The sequence below is a fragment of the Schistocerca nitens genome, chromosome 7, assembly GCF_023898315.1.
Source record: "Schistocerca nitens isolate TAMUIC-IGC-003100 chromosome 7, iqSchNite1.1, whole genome shotgun sequence".
Lineage (NCBI taxonomy): Eukaryota > Metazoa > Arthropoda > Insecta > Orthoptera > Acrididae > Schistocerca > Schistocerca nitens.
The window spans coordinates 557799659-557815446 of NC_064620.1; the positions used below are offsets into that span (position 1 = coordinate 557799659).

Sequence of the window (15788 nt, forward strand, 5' to 3'; positions counted from 1 at the left end):
TTTGTTAAGGCGTTTCTGCAGTTCTGTGGTGTGCTCCTCCCAACTGAATTTATTATCAAGTTGTAATCCCAGGACTTTTAAGACTGTCAACCTCGTATGTATGGTTCCATTTTTTCCCCCACTTCTTTTCCGCATGTGCACACAATGCAATTGGGGTACGTACAACTGCTGCGGTTAATAACAAGTTGTTGTCAGCCATCTTGAACTTTGACGAAAAATTTGATGACAGTGTAATACCCCTTCTAGCGCTACGTCAAAGATCTTTGTCAAATATATTGGCCGGAATATTGGATCACATCTTTGATCAAATCTATGACAAAGAAAATTGATAGTGTAATACCGGCCTTAAAGAGGGACACGGCACAAAGGGCCTGTCTGACAACGCGAGGCGTGCCGAGAACTGATGGACATCTGCAGCCATTAGGACGGAACACCAAGAACGTGTCTGGAACCGTGCGATCGCTACGGTCGCAGATTCGAATCCTGCCTCGGGCATGGATGTGTATGATGTCCTTAGGTTAGTCTAGGGGACTGATGACCTCAGAAGTTAAATCCCATAGTGCTCAGAGCCATTTGAACCATTTTTTTTGAACCAAGAACGTACGCGCGAAAGCATCTGGGTTCTTCTGGCCTTGCGGCAGTCAGTTTACCTGCCTTAGAAAGCAGGAATTGCCGACAATTCCAGCACCCCACAAGCACAGGGAGCAGCTTACAAAAAGCTCGGGGAATCGGCGCAAGGAGGCGTGTGAAAGAAACCAGCATTCCTAAGAAGATGTTTTCCTAGACAGTGAGGTCATTCCTTGTAAATGACGGACGCCGCAGATTTTGAGACGGTTCCCAAACGTAAGTCTGTGCAGGGATCATGCAGAGAGAGCGGTTATAATGAAGTGTTGTGTAGCTGCTCTCCCAACAGGCTCGGAATGCAGGAAAACATCTTAAGAATGTGAAGTCGTGAGAAAGATGCCATTTCATGAGGCACACGCCAGCCCACACCACATAGAAAACTTCCACCCTGCATGGAGGTGCATGGCGATTGCTGATGAGGGCAGCCAACCCGTACAGCACAGCTCAGACGCGACGCGACGCACCAACGTGTGAGGTGCCGGGGCAAGCAGTGTATTTAACACTAAATTCTTCTAGAATCTTAACATATAAAGGATGCCCTAAGCCCCACTGTTGCACATGGATTAAAAAGAAATGCGAACTGACTGTAATCGACCCTGCAAGTGGAGTAGAAAAGAGTTTGGCACCTGCCATAATTTAATTTGATAAATAAGTTAAATAAAAGAAAGTTTCATTAACGTAGTGAGAAATGATAGGGTTGCTCTACCGATTAACAGAATGAAAGTTCTGTCAAAAATAACAATATGATTTATTATAACTCAAAATAATAAACAAAAACACATGAAACATTTACAATACATCAAATCGGCTCAAATTGGATACTCAAATAAATGCTGTGAAGGTGAAGTTGTCCCTAAACTAGATTGTGACATTTATGACGAAGTGGTATGTGGGGCCAATTCCTTGCTACTCAAGTCTTAAGAGAGACACACAGCCAACCCAGCATTAATTGCTGCTACATTAGTGAGAAATCAGACAATGAACACCCAAGACAGATCGAAGTTAGAAAAGACAAACAGGCGCGCTCTGCTGAGCTCGGATTATCACCTAGCAAAATTGCCTGTTTTGCTGGTGCTGCGGACATACATTGCCAAGCTGTCTTCTTAACTGCACGGACACGATCTGGCATACCGGAGGCGATGGCTGGTTGCTTCGACGTCCCGTCGTGGTGATGATAATGTCGCGAGTATAGCCCGAAACAAATTATCCTGGCATGGTTGTTCCACACTAAAGACTTCCTAGCAATACAAATGCGCCTCTGAGGGAGATGAAGAAGGCTCGACACACAATCACTGACGGTACAGTGGTTGATTTTAACAAGCGAAGTCACACAGTAACTCCGATACAGTCAACTTTAGCCAAAACTGCTCAAGACGGACAACATAGGCCTCTTGTACGCAGAACGCTCAATCGCCAACTGTACTCGGAAAGTTACGTTGAAGTCGAAACTTCAGCTACTTCGTCAAACAGTTACAATTAAATAAAAGTATATTAGACAGCCAACGGAAATCAGGCTGTCCAGAGCAGCGAGAGCTCAGTCTTGTAACCTACCCCGGCCGAAAGGCGAGAGCCGACTCCCCACAAGAGCACCCGAACAAACCGAACACAGAACATTCCCGCCCCCACGACAGTGGCCGTGGTTAACCGTTCCAATCAGCAACTCGAAAACCGGCGGAAAATTCCACTCTATTGCCGGAGCACTACCATTCCACCAATGGAGCTTCTTGGCGCCAATTTCTACGCCGATTTTGCTACGTCACGGAGCTATGCCCTGAGCAAGCCAATCACAGTTACGATTTTGCAGAAAGCGCGGCAATTTGCCCGCCAAAACTGCCTGGGTACACAAGTCATTCCCATGCCTCGTTGGTAGCCCGCCAGAAAGTGTTTTCGCTAAGTTTCTGCAAAGTAACGGAACCTCTAGCCCAGCCGCTACTTCAGGCCCCTGCGGGCGTGTCTTTTGACAATGTCGGCGTCTGGATAACGTTCACTCGACTTCCCCACACCCGTCGGCCTATCCTTTCAAGATAAGCAGAGCCCGCCTGTCACCGGACCATCTGGGTGACGAGAGACGCTGCGTGGGAAGTCCGCATGTGAAGGAATAGCAACTTTTCACCGCATGCAATTAGAGAGGAAAATCGTAAGGTAGAAATATGAGAGGGGGCTCATGCCACCTCTGAAACGCAGCGCCTGCCCCTGACAGCACTACACTACGAACGATAATGAATAATGGTGAGACGATTCGTCCCCTGCTCCTTCTCCTTAATAACTGAGTTGTGTCCACCACCAATCACATCCCTGAGATTTAGAATTTTGTTTTGTGTAAACAGCACGAAAATAAATACATTACTTTTATGTTGCGAACATATAAGCAATCTTTTATATTTATACATGAATCCCTTAATTTTGTACCCTTCGTGTTTGATTTCATTTAATTTACCGAATTCACAACATGTTTGGCGCCCAACGTGGGGCGATCGTTATCTAATGTCACAAAATAATTTCACGAGTTGATCACTACAATGTAACTAATAATTTTCTTAAACTATTGGGGGGCTCTGCACCCTCCCCCCCCTCCCCCCCCAAACGAATTTTTGTGGGACTCGGGCCCTCTGAGACCCCATGGAGTCGGCGCCTGTGCTCGAGAGCGAAAGATTGACTGTGATCATCTCTGCACGTTATCGCTGTCAGCATGCCTTGCAGGTCTGGCCTAGGTGGCGTGGCAGTGGCTCTGCTAACAAAAGGAGGCCACAGATTTACTTCAAAGTTTTCACACCTGTAGCAGGCCATTAAAGCGACATAATGAGCAAATAGTAAAGTGCACTACTCTGACAATTCCGATAAAATCGCGAGAAAAGTTTTACGCGTCTGTTATGTAGCTTATGTATCAGTGAGTAGGTGCCACACGTTAGAGTTAGTGGTGGTCAAGTGGTTAAGATTCGAATTTTTTAGACGAACGTGTATGTGCCAACGGCTCGAATCCCGCTGAAACCCGATTTCTTACTATCAGAAGAAAGAGAAATGTTTCAAAATATCAACGACGTGTGCTGTCCCTTAGAAAGTCTGAACATTCCCTGTAAATGCGCCAAAATCGCATTCATTCGAGCTAGTAGATGCCATTTCAATATATGTTTTCCATGTCTTTGTGACAAAGAACATCCTGCTGCGTGTGATGACGAGAATACATCCGTTGAGTAATTCTACATTCCTCTTGTGACATGGCACATTGTGACTTACTGTATTACTGAATAACTTCATTCGCATCGTCCTCGAAAACTTAATTAAAAGTAGTACACTACTGGCCATTAAAATTACTACACCAAGAAGAAATGCAGATAATAAACGGGTATTTATTGGACAAATATATTATTCTAGAACTGACATGTGATTACACTTTCACGCAATTTGGGTGCATAGATCCTCAGAAATCAGTACCCAGAACAACCACCTCTGGCCGTAATAACGGCTTTGATACGCCTGGGCATTGAGTCAAACAGAGCTTGGATGGCGTGTACAGGTACAGCTGCCCATGCAGCTTCAACACGATACCACAGTTCATCAAGGGTAGTGACTGGCGTATTGTGACGAGCCAGGTGCTCGGCCACCATTGAACAGACGTTTTCAATTGGTGAGAGATCTGGAGAATGTGCTGGCCAGGGCAGCAGTTGAACATTTTCTGTATCCAGAAAGGCCCGTACAGGACCTGCAACATGCGGTAGTGCATTATCCTGCTGAAATGTAGGGTTTCGCAGGGATCGAATGAAGGGTAGAGCCACGGGTCGTAACACATCTGAAATGTAACGTCCACTGTTCAAAGTGCCGTCAATGCGAACAAGAGGTGACCATGACGTGTAACCAATGGCACCCCATAACATCACGCCGGGTGATACGCCAGTATGGCGAAGACGAATGCACGCTTCCAATGTGCGTTCACCGCGATGTCGCCAAACACTGATGCGACCATTGCGATGCTATAAACAGAACCTGGATTCATCCGAAGAAACGACGATTAGCCATTCGTGCACCCAGGTTCGTCGTTGAGTACACAATCGCTGGCGCTCCTGTCTGTGATGCAGCGTCAAGGGTAACCGCAGCCATGGTCTCCGAGCTGCTAGTCCATGCTGCTGCAAACGTCGTCGAACTGTTCGTGCAGAAGGTTGTTGTCTTGCAAACGTCCACATCTGTTGACCCAGGGATCGAGACGTGGCTGCACGATCCGTTACAGCCATGTGGGTAAGATGCCTGTCATCTCGGCTGCTGGTGATACGAGGCCGTTGGGACCCAGCACGGCGTCCCTTGTTACCCTCCTGAACCCTCCTATTCCATACTCTGCTAGCAGTCGTTGTATCTCGACCAACGCGAGCAGCAATGTCGCGAAACGATAAAACGTAATCGCGATATACTACAATCCGACCTTTATCAAAGTCGGAAACGTAAGGGTACGCATTTCTCCTCCTTACACGAGGTATCACAACAACGTTTCACCAGGCAACGCCGGTCAACTGCTGTTTGTGTATGAGAAATAGGTTGGAAACTTTCCCCATGTCAGCCCGTTGTAGGTGTCGCCACAGGCGCCAACCTTGTGTGAATGCTCTGAAAAGCTAATCATTTACATGTCACATCATCTTCCTGTCGGTTAAATTTCGCGTCCGTAACACATCATTTTCTTTGGATGGCAATTTTAATGGCCAGTAGTGTAAATAGACAAATAAAATATGAAATGCACAACTTCATTAAAATGCATGTAGTTTTTTTTAATACGAGGGCTGGAACTTTAATAGTGGCAACTATTATTCACAACCGACACAAAAGAGTTACACGTTTGCACCTTACTGTCATTGAAAGTAGTCACCAGCGTTGTGTAGAACGTTGCCAGCGATGTAGAAGGAACATAATACAGTTAGCAGAGCTTGTGCTGTTGATGGTGCGACTGGAGCGGTCTTCTGCCTGTCGAATCTCTGGAACGGTCCTGAAGCGCGTGTCACGAAGTTGTTCCGTCATCTTCGGAGTCAAATCAAAGTCGCAAGGACTTAAGTCTGGGGAGTATGGTGGATGGTACATACTTCCCAGTCCCATCGACCGAACAGAGAAGCTACAACTTGCGCTGTATGCGCCCGCGCATTGTCATGCAAAATGATGGGTGGGTTGCGCAGGAAGTGTCGCCGCTTCTTTCGCAAAGCTGGTAGCAGGTGATGCACCAAAAGCGAACAGTAATACTGTGCATTGACGCTCTGCCGTGGAGGAAGGTAATGCGTTAGGATAACACCATCATAGTCGTACATCGTTACGTTAGGTCGCTCGCTCACAAGTGAATTGTTTCCCTCGATTGTGCGCACGCCGGTGACTTGGGACGGACGAGTCCATTTGCTCAGAGGTAAGGTAGGTATGTTAACAACGTGTGCTATCAGTGAAAATTGTACACTGCTGGCCACCGTAAATGCAACACCAAGAAAGACAAGAGGTAGCACAACAAAATTTATTTTGTAGATAACATGTTGACCAAGTATCAAATGATTACGTTTACAGAAGTCTGTGACATGTGGTTCCTGCCAGAATCAGTAGCCAGAGTAGCCGCCGTTGTTGGAGATCACAGCTGCCACACGTCTCGGCATTGAGTAAAAGAGACGTTGGATGTGTTCCTGGGGTACAGCAGCCCAAGCAGCTTCCACACGTTGCCAAAGATCATCTGGTGTGGCAGCTGGGGATGTAATCTGGGTCACTCGTTGAGCAACCATGGACCACATGTTTTCTATCGGCGAAATATCCGGAGAGCGAGCCGGCCAGGGAAGCAATTCAATCTGGTTATTGACGAAGAACCTTTGGACAATGCGTGCCACGTGTGGTCGCGCATTATCCTGTTGAAATATGGCTGTGGCCGAGCCCTGAAGGTAAGGAAGGACAACTGGCTCCAGCACCTCGGATATGTAGCGCCGGCTATTTAAAGTACCGGCAATGCGTACTAGAGGCGTGCGAGAGTAATTTCCAATACCGCCCCAAACCATAATACCCGGTGCAAGACCAGTGTGGTGGTGCATAATGCAGCTGTCCAGCATCCTCTCTCCACGGTGTCTCCACACTCGAATCCGATCATCGTGGTGCTGCAGACAGAAGCGTGCCTCGTCCGTAAAGACAACGTCATTCCATTCTGCCGTCCACATCCGTCTGTCATCACACCATTGGCGACGGAGACGTCTGTGGTTCTGCGTCAATGGTAGACGACAGCATGGACGTCTCGTGGACAGACCACTCTGCTGTAAACGGCGTCGAATGGTACGCGCAGACACTGGATGATGCGTTACAGACGCAATGTGCTGTGCTATGGTTCGGGATGTCACTGAGCGATCCGTCACTGCTATGCGCACAATTTGCCTGTCAGCACGTGCAGTGGTGCACCGAGGTGAATGCGATCGACCACGTCGGTCCGTCGTACCCTCCTGCATCCAACTGTCACATATCCGCATTACAGTTGTTTGGTTTCGTCCAACACGACTAGCGATTTCTCTGTATGATAATCCACAATCTCGGTAAGCCACTATCCTTCCTCAGTCGAACTCGGATACTTGATCAAAAGATGTTCGCTGTTGTCTACGAGGCATAACTGATCGTCTTGTGAAACAACCACAAGGTAAACACACGTGCCGAACGTACACTCGTCGAAATCGCCAAGCCTTAAATGGCACTATGAGGTGGCGCCGCAGGCGCGCGTGATGTGCGTCTGCGCTGAAATTCTAATCAGTTGCATACCTCATCGCTGCAAACTCATGACGTAATTTTCACATGATTCGGATGCTTCCTTCAGGGTGTTGCATTTACGGTGGCCAGCAGTGTAGATTCCATTGAATAGTCCCTCCACAGCAATGTTGCCATTATTTAAGTTCCAACCTGATTATATAACTGCTTCAATGTCATATAAATTGAATAATGTGGTCAGCGATTAAAAAAATATAAATTAAAAAAGTATATGTTAGCAGAATACGAACCGTCGCATCATCGCATCCCTTACTACTTGCCACGGTAACTTCTTACACCCTGCACCTTCGCACAGATACACCAAATACATAACATAGGCGTAAAACTTCTCTCGCGATTTTCTAGGAACTGCTAGAGTAGAGCACCCTACTACGCGCACTTTATGTTTCTCTAATAGCCTCTAAAGGTCTACAAAGTTTGAAACAAATCCGCGATCCCAAGGTCGTGGCCTCCTCTTGTAAAATAAGATTCCGTGTCGCCCGCATCTAGGGACACTCTCTCAGCCAGCAGTCAGTCAGATTCTTAAGCGCTACTGACTTACCTCTGCATTCCGAGCGTCAGCGCGAGCTTAGCGGTGGCATGTTGCCCAGAGACGGTTTTGATTTCAGTCGTCCAAACCTGTCGGATACCGTGGTCAAGTTCTGTAGAGTATTGCCTTCAGAGGGTTAATCTGTTGTAACTACAGTACAGATCGGCGTATCAGGTATCATTTGGTAACTTACGCGATACGACTGAGATCTAAGGTCCGTTTAGCACGGTGTGCATCCGGCTCTGAGGTCAGCGATTTGACGCCATTTACAATCTGCATCACGTTAGCTGTTGACGAATGGGAACGGTTTCGAACTAATTTAAGCATAGCAGAGGTTGAAAATACCGCTTTAGTTGTAATTTTTTTTTATTTTCTCACGACCGGTTTCGGACTGTTATAAGCCCATCCTCAGGTGTCGTAGTTGTGCTGTGGTCCCTGAGTGCCCCGTGCGCCAGGCGCGGTGTTCAAACTGGTTCAAATGGCTCTGAGCACTATGGGACTTAATTTCTGAGGTCATCAGTCCCCTAGAACTTAGAACTCCTTAAACCTAACTAACTAACCTAAGGACATCACATACATCCATGCCCGAGGCAGGATTCGAACCTGCGACCGTAGCAGCCGCGCGGTTCCGGACTGAGCGGCCAGGCGCGGTGTGCTGCCTATGAGCGCTGAACAGGGAGTCAGTCGGCAACACTCATGAAGTTGTGTTATTAAACTGCATCTAACCATTTGAATGGTTGTGCCCATGAGCGGAGAGCTGACTGAAATGACTGCGAACTGCTATGATGAAAGTCATATTATGACTATTAAATTCAGCGTTGTGCAAGAATGCGAACTAGTGTCTATCCAGTGATGCCTCGTGATTTCGAGTTTTGTTGATTGCTTGGTCAAGATGGTTGACTGTGTCTAAATGATTATTTGCTATTACCTATGAAGTTTGCCAAATTAAAAATTGAAATAATATTCTGTAAAAAATTTTTCCTGCTAAAAATATATCACATTTAGCGTACTATAGCTGCAGAGTGAGTGGATTTATATTTTTAAATTAAAGTTTGCCGTGGCCTGGTACCATCCGCTGACCAAAATCCTCGTTAGAAGTTTCAGTTTCATTCGCTCACAGTGAGAAATAATTATTATTAGCAGAACACTTACCTACGGAATGTGATCCTGAAGAACGCTCAGACGTTTACCCTGCAAAAGAGAATACCTCATTAGATACTGAGAACGGTTCGGAATTATGACGTAAGGTAATGAAGTCTAGTCTTACTATAGAGATCAAGTAACAAGTAACAATTTTTAAATGTTTGTACATAAGTCTGCAACGATTTTTACTGTCAGCCTGATCAGCAGTAACGATTTTATTTCACTTCAAAAGACCATCAAAGTGATATCATCATTTCAACAATTTGAAATATTATGTGAGTATACTACTGACCAATGAAACTGTCGTGCGGTAGCGTTCTCGTTTCCCACGCCCGGGTTCCCGGGTTCGATTCCCGGCGGGGTCAGCGATTTTCTCTGCCTCGTGATGACTGGGTGTTGTGTGCTGTCCTTAGGTTAGTTAGGTTTAAGTAGTTCCAAGTTCTAGGGGACTGATGACCATAGATGTTAAGTCCCATAGTGCTCAAAGCCATTTGAATCAATGAAACTTTTTTTGACGCCAGCAATCATTCCAAGAAATAAAAATTTATTATGAAATGAATTGTTCGAGAGACCTTTCCAAGTCTCAAACATCTATGATGTATATAGACAGACTGAAGTGACAAATGAAAATTTTTACCAAGGCCGGGATTCGAAACGCTCACTAGGGAGGTATGCTAACCACTATGATACCCTGGCACAGTGCTTTCCCCAAATGCATTCACTACCCTAGCACGCATCCCTCCTCAGTCCAAATTCCACGCCTCCAGCCCACTTGGTATTCTCCCCAAACCCGAACAGTGTTGCAGGGGCTCTCCAACAGTATTGGAGTAGTACCTCAGCATCGAACCGATTTTCATTAGTCGCTTCAGTCTGCATAAATACGTCATAGATACTTGAGGCTTGAGAAGATCCCTAGGACCATATAATTTCACTTGATTAAAGCGCCTATGCCTAGGTTTCAACAGATTCCTCCACTCTGTTCGATGCTGCGGTACTATTCCAGTACAGTCGGACAGCGTCTGCAGTGCTGTTCTAGTTTCGGGGGAATTCCAAGTGGGCTGAGCCGTGACTGGGATATAGGACTGAGGAGGGAGGCGTACTAGTGTAGCCCATGCAGTTGTGCAAAACCACTGTGCCAGATCTGCCTAGTGGAGAGCCGGGTTCGAATCATCGCCTTCAAGCAGATATTGACTCATCGCTTGAGTGTGCATACATACATCATAAAACTTTATATGAAACGAGCGTATTTAATATAATAGGATAAAAACATTCTTAAATGTATGGGTGATCTGAGGGAGTAATGGTGTGACATTTAGTACACGGAGCTGGTGTCTCCGACAGCAACAACGGCTCCAATATGGCTGGGCAGTGGGCCGAGCTGAGCTCAGGCGATAATATGTCATTTCATGCTGCTTCAACTCCATACCGAAGTTTATTAACCAGTGTGACAGGCAAGTGATGGTGTGCCAGCTTCTTGACAGCCGATAACCAGATGTGTTCAGTGGATAATAGGGATGGAGAACATATTGGCCAGGGCAACAGGCGAACACCCTCTGTAGCATGAACTGATATGGTCAACAAGTTGTTCCATATTTTGTTCAAAGGTAAATTCGCGGCCTTATTACCGGCTATGTGAGTGGGAAGTGGTTGTCTTGTGTACCAATTGCACTCAGTATGATGAAGCATGGTGCTGGGACTGTGTGTTGACGGATAATGCAATTTGCCCACGTTCGTTATCTTCGGACAAACTGAGAGGTCTCTGTTGGATTCCTTTCATGTTAATTTCTTAAATCTGTTTTCATTTACGGCATACATTCCACCTCTAAATTTACTGTGGTGTTTCTGACTCTATCTGGGACGAGATTGAGCAGTGGAACATGTTACTCTTACACATAATCAAGAACAATCTGTCACACTACTACACTTTAAAACACAGTTTATATGTAATTCATGTCACACAGTCTCATATGGAACCTTCATCCGCTTTCTTTTATATACTGTATATGATAAGATACTGTCATCCCCCTCCCCTTATGTGTGACAGGATGAATGAGCAAATGTATTTTTAGTTGCATGCTTGATGGTAGCAGACAAGCCTGTCTGCTAGGGAACAGTAGGACCAACGTCGGAACAGGTAGCTACGCTTTCAAAAAGCAGAGAGGTTTCTATTCTTAGTATGGTCCTGTCCGTCCCTTGTCATGTTGGTATAGGAAGCTGCATCTCTGGTCACTTCCGTTTCTATGTGTGAGGCACCCTCAGGAGGGGCCCACGGGAGTCTGTCCGACGCGAGCGTCTGATGTGGTAAGATCTCCGGGAAAGCGCGTCTCTCCTAAGTCCGTAGGACAATGGATTTCTTAAGTTCAGCCTAACTGGAAATTTAATCACCTTCGTTTCAGGTTTAGATCTAAAGTATCTTATGTTATCTTAAATTGCAACGCAGTGTAATTCGAGTGTGAAGTTCAGAATATCTTCCAGTAGTTTCTTAGTCACTACTTTGTAAGCAAAGTAGAACCACTCTAACTAAGATCATCAATCGTAAATGCGAATGTGCGTGAGATTGTAACGTCTCATCTTGGCAATATTTTTCAATATAGCAACTTCTCTTTATGTTCAACCCACGTGGAGCGTACTTTGTGAGACCAGTACCACGTGCTTATATAATTGTTTGACCCACCAAGTTAATACACTCCTGGAAATGGAAAAAAGAACACATTGACACCGGTGTGTCAGACCCACCATACTTGCTCCGGACACTGCCAGAGGGCTGTACAAGCAATGATCACACACACGGCACGGCGGACACACCAGGAACCGCGGTGTTGGCCGTCGAATGGCGCTAGCTGCGCAGCATTTGTGCACCACCGCCGTCAGTGTCAGCCAGTTTGCCGTGGCATACGGAGCTCCATCGCAGTCTTTAACACTGGTAGCATGCCGCGACAGCGTGGACGTGAACGGTATGTGCAGTTGACGGACTTTGAGCGAGGGCGTATAGTGGGCACGCGGGAGGCCGGGTGGACGTACCGCCGAATTGCTCAACACGTGGGGCGTGAGGTCTCCACAGTACATCGATGTTGTCGCCAGTGGTCGGCGGAAGGTGCACGTGCCCATCGACCTGGGACCGGACCGCAGCGACGCACGGATGCACGCCAAGACCGTAGGATCCTACGCAGTGCCGTAGGAGACCGCACCGCCACTTCCCAGCAAATTAGGGACACTGTTGCTCCTGGGGTATCGGCGAGGACCATTCGCAACCGTCTCCATGAAGCTGGGCTACGGTCCCGCACACCGTTAGGCCGTCTTCCGCTCACGCCCCAACATCGTGCAGCCCGCCTCCAGTGGTGTCGCGACAGGCGTGAATGGAGGGACGAATGGAGACGTGTCGTCTTCAGCGATGAGAGTCGCTTCTGCCTTGGTGCCAATGATGGTCGTATGCGTGTTTGGCGCCGTGCAGGTGAGCGCCACAATCAAGACTGCATACGACCGAGGCACACAGGGCCAACACCCGGCATCATGGTGTGGGGAGCGATCTCCTACACTGGCCATACACCACTGGTGATCGTCGAGGGGACACTGAATAGTGCACGGTACATCCAAACCGTCATCGAACCCATCGTTCTACCATTCCTAGACCGGCAAGGGAACTTGCTGTTCCAACAGGACAATGCACGTCCGCATGTATCCCGTGCCACCCAACGTGCTCTAGAAGGTGTAAGTCAACTACCCTGGCCAGCAAGATCTCCGGATCTGTCCCCCATTGAGCATGTTTGGGACTGGATGAAGCGTCGTCTCACGCGGTCTGCACGTCCAGCACGAACGCTGGTCCAACTGAGGCGCCAGGTGGAAATGGCATGGCAAGCCGTTCCACAGGACTACATCCAGCATCTCTACGATCGTCTCCATGGGAGAATAGCAGCCTGCATTGCTGCGAAAGGTGGATATACACTGTACTAGTGCCGACATTGTGCATGCTCTGTTGCCTGTGTCTATGTGCCTGTGGTTCTGTCAGTGTGATCATGGCCGGCCGAAGTGGCCGTGCGGTTAAAGGCGCTGCAGTCTGGAACCGCAAGACCGCTACGGTCGCAGGTTCGAATCCTGCCTCGGGCATGGATGTTTGTGATGTCCTTAGGTTGGTTAGGTTTAACTAGTTCTAAGTTCTAGGGGACTAATAACCTCAGCGGTTGAGTCCCGTAGTGCTCAGAGCCATTTGAACCATTTTTGAAGTGTGATCATGTGATGTATCTGACCCCAGGAATGTGTCAATAAAGTTTCCCCTTCCTGGGACAATGAATTCACGGTGTTCTTATTTCAATTTCCAGGAGTGTAGTATGACGATAGTAACCAGTTCGAGGTTTTTCTTTTCGATGTAATTTATTTTAATTCTCAAAATTATTGTGGGGTTACCATCTTTGTGTAAACAAAGTTGACTACGTGAAGCATGTGGTGTAATCATCAAAGTAACCCTCAGCTATTCTTTTCGAGGAGATTTCACAGACAATTAGTATGAATTTAGTATACCAGTGTGTGGTAATTTCATGATGGACAGAATTGCGCTACGACCATAACTTCTTTGGGTGAAAATTGAATCGGTTGGTTGTGGTTAATTTCCTCTTGCATATGTTTCAACGTTCTTCGTGTGTTATTTTATGAATGCAGTGCTGTATGCAGATTTTGCAATCTTGGCTCTATATTTGATGTGTTTCGTAAGATTACAATTTCACATCATCACAATCCCAAATAAGGCACCAGTTTAGTTTTGAATCAAGTTTAATATGGTGAAATTTAACGGTACAATGACAAATGTTAAAATAAATGTCTAAATATAAACTGATCTATTTCTTTTTATTTAAATTATATATATATATATATATATATATATATATATATATATATATATATATATATATATATATATCACCGGTTGTCGTATGACTATTAAAAGATTATAATTAATGTTAGTCTGGTTGGCAATTTGGTAAACTAGACCAGATAACTGGTGAAACAGTTGCTCAGTAATGCAAAAATAACTTCCCCAGATAGCTCACAGCTTTCAACCCACTTTTATTATCTTGAATATCAGCATGGCTTTCAGAACAACTAAATGCATCAACATTAAAAAAAAACAGCGATGCGTCCATCGTGACATTGTACCCAGAACACAAATGTATGAAAAGCGCATTTTTGCCACTCCTGTGTCCAGCTTTCTCGTCGGGCGCACCACTGTCGACATACCTGTCTCATCCCACTGGTTTCGTCAAGGTTAGCCTCTTTGCTGACAGTTCGTGGTGTCCGAGATATTCTCACAGTGTGGATACGTATCTCACTCCAAACAGGCACATTTCCTGTCTCAAGGTAGGATATGGTGGTCGATGCGTAGCGACCAGTTTTCATCCAATGTGCTGGGCGAGTTCATTCGTTTGTTTGGAAGGGGAGGCCAGCATTTGTTTGCCCACTTTCGGCAGGTTGGCGACAAAAGAATCGAGGCGCATGACCTGCAGTCTTTCCAGACAATTTTACAGAAACTATTCGGTAAAAAAAGCATGCTAGCTTCATTATGATGTGTCCACCATTTCGTTAATGGTCGTAGGTACCGTAATATTTGTATTTAAGTAAGTCACTAAGCGAAATTCGAAAAAGTTTGCAATGAAAAATAGAGGTCTGTATGAGTTTGCGTTTGGTTCATACTGCATAATTGTTGTTGTACATGAAATTTAGGTAACATATTGAATTTCTTTTATACTTGGGTGCAGGTCTCCGTCTGTCACCAACCTAGAGAAAACTGATCTGATGTAGCACACTCATATGCCTTAAACCAGACAATCGTCGGAGAGTTGTTTGGAGGCAACCCAGTCAGGCTGAACGCCTTACACAGTCCAGGGAGCGCAGCAAGGTGGAGGTTCCCTGCTGTTTTGGGGTGGCGTTATGCGGGGCCGATGTACGCCATTGGTGGTCTTGGAATGCGCCGTAACGGCTGTACGATACATGAATGCCATCCTCTGACCGATAGTGCATCCGCATGGGCAACATATCGGAGAGGCTTTCGTCTTCATGGACGACAATTCGCGCCCCCAACGTGTACATCTTGTGAATTACTTCCTTCAGCATAACGACATCGCCCGACCAGAGTGGCTAGAATATTCTCCAGACATGAACCCTATCGAACATGCGTGGGATAGATTGAAAAGGGCTGTTTATCGACGACGCGACCTACTATACTAACCACTCTGAGGGATCTACGCTGAATTGCCGTTGACGAGTGGGACAATCTGGACCAACAGTGCCTTGATGAACTTGTGGATAGTATTCCACGACGAATACAGGCATGCATCAATGCAAGAGGTCGTGCTACTTGGTATTAGAGGTACTGGTTTGTACAGAAATCTGGACCACCATCTCTGAATGTCTCTCTGTATGGTGGTATAACATGCAATGTCATGAGCAGTAAAAAGGGCGGAAATGATGTTTATGTTGATCTCTATTCCATTTTTCTGTACAAGCTGCGGAACTCTCGGAACCGAGGTGATGCAAAACATTTTTTTATATGTGTAGATACTAATCAAAGCAGTGGGGACAGCAGATCTTCAAAATGGTCACCAAGCAAGTGTGGGCTTGGGGAGTCTCCACTTATTATTTCGGAAAAATGTGAGCATGGGCTTTAGTTTAGGACGGCACTTCCCCTTCAGGGCTTTGGATATCCTCTACAGAGCCTGTCCATAACCCCCACCACTACTGCTCTCCCTACATTGTG

General features: G+C 46.3%; 1 long non-coding RNA gene across 1 annotated transcript in view; it reads right to left on the bottom strand.

Annotated features, from left to right (window-relative positions):
- Positions 1 to 15788, bottom strand: part of LOC126195376 (uncharacterized) — a 2074073-nt gene that overhangs the window by 774356 nt on the left and 1283929 nt on the right. The window contains exon 4 of the long non-coding RNA XR_007538598.1: positions 9053 to 9091. This is a non-coding gene — a long non-coding RNA (uncharacterized LOC126195376). The remainder of the gene's footprint in view (positions 1 to 9052; positions 9092 to 15788) is intronic.